General features: G+C 40.3%; 1 long non-coding RNA gene across 2 annotated transcripts; it reads left to right on the plus strand.

Annotated features, from left to right (window-relative positions):
* Positions 1–3,268: 3,268 nt before the first annotated feature.
* Positions 3,269–8,986, plus strand: LOC129839018 (uncharacterized). Of its 2 annotated transcripts, none has more exons than XR_008756960.1 (3): positions 3,269–6,198; positions 7,394–8,192; positions 8,311–8,986. It is a non-coding gene; the product is annotated as an uncharacterized LOC129839018 (long non-coding RNA). The 2 variants fall into 2 exon arrangements; XR_008756959.1 differs by having other exon boundaries at positions 3,270–7,207.
* The last annotated feature ends 1,042 nt before the right edge of the window (positions 8,987–10,028 follow it).

Below are 10,028 nucleotides of genomic sequence, written 5' to 3' on the forward strand. Positions count from 1 at the left end.
ACATTAGAATTGCAAATAAACAAGTAACAAAAGTTATATCGTTTATCTGTGAAGTGTCTCAGCCAGAGAAATCATCAATTTCGATAATAAAACGTTGATGGCGCCCTCTTGTGGCGAAATGCGATATCGCACTATACTGCACCAGCAACGTCTTATCTGGTTCTTCAACGGCAACCACGGCGAAGTTCTGAGATGGAAATCCAGCGAAGGATGATCCGATCCAGAAGAACGGTCACGGCACCACTGTAACAGTACTCTTCTTGCGTTGTGTACAATCAATCCTCGACACGAATTCCAACGTGTAGCACCAGTCATGGAGATTTATTCTTTAACAATGTACCTGGTAGGAACAGCACAAAATTGCACGTCATGCAATGCACGGCTCACCATCCAACTCTGCACTCACGCACGCTGGTTTGGTGCTTGTTCACTGGGCCATGTAGTTACCATAATAATACAATTACAATATACAATATAATATCTTTAACAATGTACCTGGTAGGAACAGCACAAAATTGCACGTCATGCAATGCACGGCTCACCATCCAACTCTGCACTCACGCACTGTACAAAATATATGAACCCCCCCCACCAGACACAGTAAGTTGCTAGCTAGTACTGGCGGGAATTCTTTACAACCAAAATGCACAACCAATATTCTCCAAAAAACATTGCATCTTATGTGTGATGTTCGAATAACATTTACAAACAAATGTATATAAATTGTACACTTAAATCATCACTTGGGAGTATAAAAATCACTTTTGATGTACAGTGCTTTGCAACCAACAATTTACCGCTGGTTTGGTGCTTGTTCACTGGGACGATTCTAATGAAACATCCTCCCTCGTAAGCAAGCTACGCAAACCAGCCAATAAGATGCCATGTTGAGTAGGTGACGGCAAGACAAAACTAAAACCAAAAACCCATTGGCTTAACAATAAAGTGGCAAGGGGAATCACCAATAAAACCCTGTTACATATACACATGGACAACGTATAATAAATTGGTCTATAATCGCAATCTTAATCTCAATTATTAACAATCCTACATCACTCCAGTATTTCTTTACAACATTCAAATGCTAATTGTCTTTATTCCACTACTGAAGAAGCATGACTTAAATCACCTCATATTTCAAACTTTCAGCCTGACAAAAGATACATGTTTTATTATTCCATGCCTCACCATTAAGTGAACTATTGCAAATACATATTAACAAAGGCGTGTACATTTGTTTTTCATATTTACATTTAGTAATCATAATTATTTATACGACCAACTGACAATTTTGGGGGACAATAATATTGACATTGTTGCCCTTCTTTTAGAATACCAGGGTTCATTCTCGGGTGTGCCACACCAAAGTTACTAGAGCATGACATTGGGGACTGGGGCCCGATCCAACAACATGCCTATCGAGTGAATCCTGAAAAGAGAGAGCAGCTCCGCAGTGAGGTGGAAAGTTACTACGGATATTGCAGGAGTTTCCTCTTGAAATCAGACATGTCCGTGGCAAGGACAACTTGGTTGCTGATTGTCTCAAGGGTGGGCAGTCAAAAATATTTGTGTTTTGCATTTAGCCAGTGCGTTGCCATGGATTACAATTTATTTTGACTGCACGTTTTTCTGTATTGGAGATGACTTTTGTTTGGGCTCGTTCCAATGGGAGGAGAGTTCTAGAAGCTAGTGAGTTTTAGGAAGACGAGAGTTCTAGAAACTAGTGAGTTTTAGGAAGACGAGAATTCTAGAAGCTAGTGAGTTTTAGGAAGACGAGAGTTCTAGAAGCTAGTGAGTTTTAGGAAGTTCTAGAAGCTAAGCTTTTTTCAAGTTTCATTTCTTATGTTTAATTGTTGACAGCCAGTAGACACCATGTTTATATTGGTGAAGGTGAAGCATTGTAGTTGATTATAATGTGAAATGGAAGTTTTATGTTGGTGGTGAGCAAACTTATCCAACAAAAATATAGGATATATTTGTTGTCTTTAAGGGGGAAGGTGTTACAGGCTTTGGTTTTTCCATTTATGTTTTGAGGTTTGGATTTGAGCGCGTCTAGCTAATTAGCACGTAGGACGCACTGATTGGTGTCACCTCGTTAGTCAGTATGTGTTACACCCGTGCTGGCTTGTCCATCTCGTTAGTGGGAAGGTGTTTCACCTGAGCTGGTCCAGGTTCTATTTAAGAGTGTCTGGCCCAGTGCTCCAGTTGCGTTGATAGATGTGGAGAGTCAACACCTTTAGTTGTTCCACTTCCTGTCTTTTAAGTTTGGTGTGGGTTTTTCTTTTGTTTGCCTCTTCTTGGGCAGATTTAGTGGGTCTCATGGTGGGTGTCTTTTAGGTCCCAGTTGTTGTTACTAGTCAATTTTCAGTGGACACCCTCATAGTGTCTTTCAGAACCCCTCCTAAAAAACAAACTTATATTTTGGGATGAGTGTTGCATCTGATTAATATTTTAATCAATGGAATTTCCTTAGGGTGCTCATTAGTCTTTCAATTGTTAGTCTTCTGTTTGTTGTGTACTAAATATTTGTTTATTTTCATTGTGTTTTTTTCCTGTGAAGCCATTGTGTTGCATTCATGCCTGAAATGTGCTGTATAAATAAAGCTTGATTTGATTTCAACAACAAAATTTTATTTATATTTCACCTTTATTTAACCAGGTAGGCCAGTTGAGAACAAGTTCTAATCTACAACTGCGACCTGGCCAAGATAAAGCAAAGCAGTGTGACAAAAACAACACATAGTTACACGTGGGATAAACAAAAGTACAGTCAATAACACAACAGAAAATCTATATACAGTGTTTGCAAATGGAGGTAAGGCAATAAATAGGCCATAGTGGCGAAATAATTACAATTTAGCAATTAAACACTGGAGTGATAGATGTGCAGAAGATGAATGTGCAAGTAGAGATACTGGGGTGCAAAGGAGCATAAATAAATAACAATACGGGGATGAGGTAGTTGGGTGTGGCTATTTACAGATGGGCTGTGTACAGGTGCAATGATCAGTAAGCTGCTCTGACAGCTGGTGCTTAAAGTTGGTGAGGGAGATATATGAACCCAATGACCGACCAATCGAAAGACTCTTGGTCCCTCTTAGTATGAAAATCAGTATCAATCCCATGTCAAATGATTCAACTACTGAAAACAGAAACAAACAAATGGATCAACCAGATCAATCCCACTTTTCAAGCCTGCTGAAAGTGTGGTGGAGTGGTAAACACCACCCCCGGCTCTACCAGGGGATTGAGGTGGTCTCCCACAGCTCTGCTTATGTCATGTTCTGTGGCCTTGCCGTTCCATTTCTTGACTGCCCCTGCAACACAGAAATAAACACATTCAGTCATGTTATATAAAAACACTCAAAGTAATGGATATGGAGCATCTATGGCCTCAGTTACACCTGGCACCTAAATGTGACGTCTGTCATCCGATCACTCTAAGCTGCATTAGGTTCAGATCTACCAGGATGGGCCTATGACAGTCTGGATGCAGTCAGGCCACTGAATATAAATATTCAATATAAAGAGATGGGGTGAATGAGTGGGGAAAAGTACATTTGACACAAATTACCTTCATAATATCAAAGAACAAATGTGTGTCTGAGGGAAAATTAACTTTCATACAGCCAAAAGGGGGTGAGAAATTACACCAATATCAGTGGACAACTTGCACTAATGTAAATAAACATTGATTATGGAACATATTCCCTTTTGCTTACGTGATGAACTGCTAAGGGAACATAAATATTTACTATCTAAACCACGTGTGACCTCTCACATTTCTGGCTGTAGAAGTGTTCTTCCGAACCAGTCCCTCAACAGCTCTCTGACTGAGCTCCACCCTCACTGGGTCTTCAGAGGAGAGGAAGGCTGAGGAGGGATGGAAGGATGAATGGATCAGTCAGTCAATAAAGTGTAGAGCTGCTGTCTGACAAAATCACTATTTTAGTAGTTCATTAAAGTAAATAAGGCTTTATGATTGCTGAATACCAACTATCAATCACTTAGATCATGTATTGTCAGGTAGAGATACATCCTTGGGACGTCCCTAGCCCATTGAAGTTCACATTTTAAATGGTTAAGGTTAGGGTAGGGTTAGTGTTAGGGTAGGGATGTCCCAAGGATCCCGGATAGCGTTGACCATCATGCATTGTTCTGTCTCTTTTACATAGCAGGTTTAAAATAAACAGACAAGACAAGTAGACATGCAGGTCATTTTGGTCATTGTAGTTTAAAAATAGCATCTAATTATGCAAATCTGTATGTGGGGTTGTTAGAGAAGAATGTGATTATCAGCCCTAACAATCCATTCTAGCACCTCATCAGGTTCTGAAAAAGACTTCATTGATGACGTGTTCCTTCTATTCCAGGGGACAGCAGAGGAACTTCATCGATTCCACTCCTTCATCAATACAAGCAGTGAACATCTGAAATTCACCCTCACCTTTGATGCGCATGAAACAAGTTATCTGGACATTTTGATTAAGAGGGAGGGGTGTGGCTTTAGCACAGACCTATACAGGAAGCCGACGGACAGGAATTCCCTGTTACGCTGAGACAGCTTCCACCCTACACCCCTAAAAAAAACAATTGTCATACTTGACTAAAGAAAACATTTAAAATGTAAATTTGTAATTTGAATTTTGTAAATTTCAAACAAAAACATAATTGTTTGTACTTATAGGTAACCAGATTGTGGCTACAACTCAGTTACTAAGTCTTTAACTACACTGTGTTGTTACACTGGTGAGTAAAAACTCATGCTTCCTACACTTTAACTTTTTGTCTGAAAAAAATTAATACATTTTACTCAACTGCGTCCAGTCAGCAGATGGACTAGATGCCGCTTAGGCCGCCCGTTGTGACTCAAGAATTCAGCAGAGCAAGTTTGTATGAAGGTCTGGTTATTAAATGGGTACATAGTTCAATAGTAATATCCTCTAAAACCCTCTGGTGACAAACTTTGCTGTCCTGTTTCCAATTGTCCACATGGCTGGGAGAACCTATTCAAGTAAGTAACTAAATAGATTTTGAAAATGTAAAAAAAAATACGATGTATTATTAGCTAACTAGCTACAGTGCAGGCTAACTCAAATTAGCTGCTAAATGAGCTAGCTAGATGGCTAGCTAGCTATCTAATGTTAGGATTTATGTTTATGCACTATAGCCTGCTAGCATATTGTTTTGTTACACACACACACACAAACAATACAGATGTGTGACCAACACAGGCCATAAAAGCTGTGGTCAATCTGGAGAGGGGAGGGGTGCATCTCTCTAGGCCAACCAGGGAGGTCAGGGCACTGATCAGTACCATATTAGGAATTGTTTGAGTGAAGAATCAAGGGGGAGACACAAGACGGAGCTAATCTACCCAGCAACCAGATGTGGACAAAGGAAAGCACTAAGGGACTTGGACAAGTCCGGGTGCCAGCATAGGCGGGGCAAAGTCTAAACCGCGCTCAGCCTCTACTGTGATAGGCCAACAGACGCGTTGGAACTACGTCATCAAGGTATAAGAACAGCTGTTTACGTACTTCCTGCCAGTTCCCTGCTTTACCCTGCGTGGTGATACAGTGAACCCGTATATACGAAAATTGCATTTGCCATTCATTGCTTGCGGTAATTAAACATAATGAAAGGAAGTTAGCAGACCTTGCTTTTTATTTATCCTGATACCGGATGTGTTACACGCAGCGTTCACACTAACCAACTTCAAATACTGTATAGATAGATATATATATATGCGAATGAAATATCACCATCTACCTAACTTCATATTAGCTAGCTATCTTGATGTGTTTATCACTGTAAAAAACAAACTCCAAATGCATTTGTAGGTAGCTAGCTAACAGCCATGGAGGGTGAAAGGATAGCAGCCCCAACTGTCAGTGAGAGAGGAGGCTATTCTGGATAGGGCAGGTACTTTTGTGTTGTTCCTGTCCCTAGAAGTGAGGACGGAGATAATAGTAACATAATATTCAGTGTGGTGTAATTGGACTAAAATGAAGTGTGTGTCTTGTGAGGTTTTCTGTCCTCAGATAAAGAGTGCTATGAAAGCCAGTCTACATATGAAGAGGTCCCAATGAAGAGCAGTGGTTCTCAGTCCCTGGGACTCAGAGGTGCACATTGTTGTTTTTGCCTCAGCACTGCACAGCTGATTCAAGTGATCAACTCATCATCAAGCTTCAAGTGGTATTTATGTATTCATTTGTGATGCCATCCTTGATATGCCCCCCTCGTGGGGCATCAATGATCATGAGGAAGGTGAGGGATCAGCCCAGAAATACACGGCAGGACCTGGTCAATGACCTGAAGAGAGCTGGGACCACAGTCTCAAAGAAAACCATTAGTAACACACTACGCCGTCATGGATTAAAATCCTGCAGCGTACGCAAGGTCCCCCTGCTCAAGCCAGCGCATGTCCAGGCCCGTCTGAAGTTTGCCAATGACCATCTGGATGATCCAGAGGAGGAATGGGAGAAGGTCATGTGGTCTGATGAGACAAAAATAGAGCTTTTTGGTCTAAACTCCACTCGCCGTGTTTGGAGGAAGAAGAAGGATGAGTACAACCCCAAGAACACCATCCCAACCGTGAAGCATGGAGGTGGAAACATCATTCTTTGGGGATGCTTTTCTGCAAAGGGGACAGGACAACTGCACCGTATTGAGGGGAGGATGGATGGGGCCATGTATCGTGAGATCTTGGCCAACAACCTCCTTCCCTCAGTAGGAGCATTGAAGATGGGTCGTGGCTGGGTCTTCCAGCATGACAACGACCCGAAATACACAGCCAGGGCAACTAAGGATTGGCTCCGTAAGAAGCATCTCAAGGTCCTGGAGTGGCCTAGCCAGTCTCATCTTTGGAGAGAGCTGAAAGTCCATATTGCCCAGCGACAGCCCCGAAACCTGAAGGATCTGGAGAAGGATTGTATGGAGGAGTGGGCCAAAATCCCTGCTGCAGTGTGTGCAAACCTAGTCAAGAACTACAGGAAACGTATGATCTCTGTAATTGCAAACAAAGGTTTCTGTACCAAATATTAAGTTCTGCTTTTCTGATGTATCAAATACTTATGTCATGCAATAAAATGCAAATGAATTACTTAAAAATCATACAATGTGATTTTCTGGATTTTTGTTTTAGATTCCATATCTCACAGTTGAAGTGTACCTATGATAAAAATGACAGACCTCTACATGCTTTGTAAGTAGGAAAACCTGCAAAATCGGCAGTGTATCAAATACTTGTTCTCCCCACTGTATGTGTGCCCATGCATCTATCAATCCAATGTTATCATGATTTGTTATCAGGGATATTATACTTTAGTAATCCACAATGACCTGGTGATGTAACAGTCTAATAATTACATTGTCTTCCATATTCCTACAGATACCTTGTAACTGGAGATTCCTTCAAAACGATTGCCTACAGTTAACGTGTAGGGCACTGCAAGGTTGGGTGACCAGGGTCATTTGGGACTGCCTCCTGGAGGAATTCAGGTGTGTGAAGGCTACCTGTGTCCTGCGTAACTTCATGAGGATGGACACAAGGACCAGGAGGGGATCTGCAGCTCACCCCCGTGTGCCAGAGGAGGAGTCTGCTGCTCTGCAGGATGTTTCAAGGATGGGGTCCAACAACGCAGCAAGAGAGGCAATCCGTGTTCGGGAGATCTTCACCTCCTACTTCTTCAAAGAGGGTGATGTTCCCTGGCAACACCATAGACTACACTATGCACAACCAAAGGCTCTTTTAAGAGCCATTCACATTGCAATAAGTATTCTTCCATTTACTTAGCTATGTCAACTGCAGTTATTCAATTCACAGTTTCTTTCCCTTTGATTTCTACTTCTCAGGTGAGGGTGCTGTTTAGGTAAGGGTGTGATGTCTGTACAAAAACAAAGCAGGCTATTTTAAATCACCCATATTGAAAAAATGTGGAACAATTAGACACCCTATAACCCACACCTACACACTCATGTATCAATCTGCTTGATGGATTGTGTTGTGCAGTAAACAGGCTCAGGTGTATAACTGTGGCTCCTTCCACTTTCAAAGAATAGGCAACCATTGAGAATAGTAAGACACTTCATTATTTCTATAACTACGCTATATTGTTTGTCCTCTTGTGTCCGTTCATGTTTTTCAGCATGAAGTACTCTGCAGCCACTTAGTGTGGTGTGGACACCAGGTGAGGCCACACACACAGATTCCTGTTGAACACTGTCACTTTAACTACCTTATTTTCTCAATAACAGTCTCTCTCCTTCACTTCATCCCTCTCTCCTCATTTTCCCTAAATCCTCTAGGTTATATCAGCTGTGTCTGAACCCCTCCTGCATCTGAACTGGCTACATAGAGGGTACAGCATGATCAGAGGTGAGAGGTCACTTGGTCAGGTCAAATGGGAGTATTATTAAAGAGATGCTTTACATTGAAATACAGATAGAGATGCAGTAGTCCCAGAGTTAATGATCCAAGATCAGTTTATATTATACAGGAAGTATTATTAAAGAGATGCTTTACATTGAAATACAGATAGATGCAGTAGTCCCAGAGTTAATGATCCAAGGTCAGTTTATATTATACAGGAAGTATTTTTAAAAAGATGCTTTACATTGAAATACAGACAGAGATGCAGTAGTCCCAGAGTTAATGATTTAAGGTCAGTTTATATTATACAGGAAGTATTAATAAAGAGATGCTTTACATTGAAATACAGAGAGATGCAGTACTCCCAGATTTATTGATCCCAGGTCAGTTTATATTATACAGGAAGTATTATTAAAGAGATGTTTTACATTGAAATACAGATAGATGCAGTAGTGCCAGAGTTAATGATCCAAGGTCAGTTTATATTATACAGGAAGTATTAATAAAGAGATGCTTTACATTGAAATACAGATAGATGCAGTAGTCCCAGAGTTAATGATCCAAGGTCAGTTTTGCATTTCACCTCTTGATTGATGACTAACAATGTTAGAATAAAAAATAAAAACACAAGGCTTAAACATGCTCTCTCTCCATCTGTCTCTCATCTGCAGATATGTTTTGATGTGGGAGGATGCCAACCGCTAGTCCCATCATCACCACCTCACCTGCTTTTAAGATAACATTTGGGCCGGCGTGAGACACTATTATGTAATTGTGATGAACTGAGAGAATATTTAGGTAGCACTGTAATTCATTAATCATGTGCTGCCTTCCCTGCTCCTATGTGCTTACCTCTTTCCCTTTCTGTCTTTTACACCTCCCGCCACTTCTTTCTTCCTCTGTTTTTATAATGCACAACAGATATGCATTGAAGTACAGATTGAAACTTGTATTTATTACACTTGAATAATGAGCTTTTCAATAAAGTGTTTCACATTCTCTACTGGTTGAAATGAAGTGTAATGTGATGATATACTCCACCTATCCTGTTTTTATCAGATCAATGCAGATGAAGGACATTAGATGTTGAGATGAACGAGTGTTAGAGTATTTACATGATGCATAGGAAGTGTAGTGTTCTGTTTTTTAACATTATATTTCTGTATATATGAAGTAACTAGTTAAATCCTGTTTCTAGTCTATTAGTTACAATGTGTAACCATTGATGTCTCAGGACCAAGATTGGTAAACACTGTTGAAGTGTATAATTGTAATACATACATGCAGACACAATCATTCAAAGACTGGAATTTGATTCTCCTGGTATTGGATATGACTGAAAAATAATCTCAAAGACATTCATACCTAAACTGCACCTTTATTTGCCAAAGTAGAGTACATGATCAGTGAATATATTAAATGTACAGGCTACATTGTGGGGAACTCATGCATGGTAATAACTACATGTATATACGACTTGCATCCTTGGCACAACATGATAATATATTCTACTCAATCCATAGGCTTCATTAACTTCTCTGGGATATGTGGGATGCTAAAAATGCAGAGAGCCAAATTCAAATAAATTACTATAAAAATCTAACTTTCATGAAATCACACATACAATACACCAAATTAACGCTACACTTGTTCT

The sequence above is a fragment of the Salvelinus fontinalis genome, chromosome 40 (assembly GCF_029448725.1).
Source record: "Salvelinus fontinalis isolate EN_2023a chromosome 40, ASM2944872v1, whole genome shotgun sequence".
Classification (NCBI taxonomy): Eukaryota; Metazoa; Chordata; class Actinopteri; order Salmoniformes; family Salmonidae; genus Salvelinus; species Salvelinus fontinalis.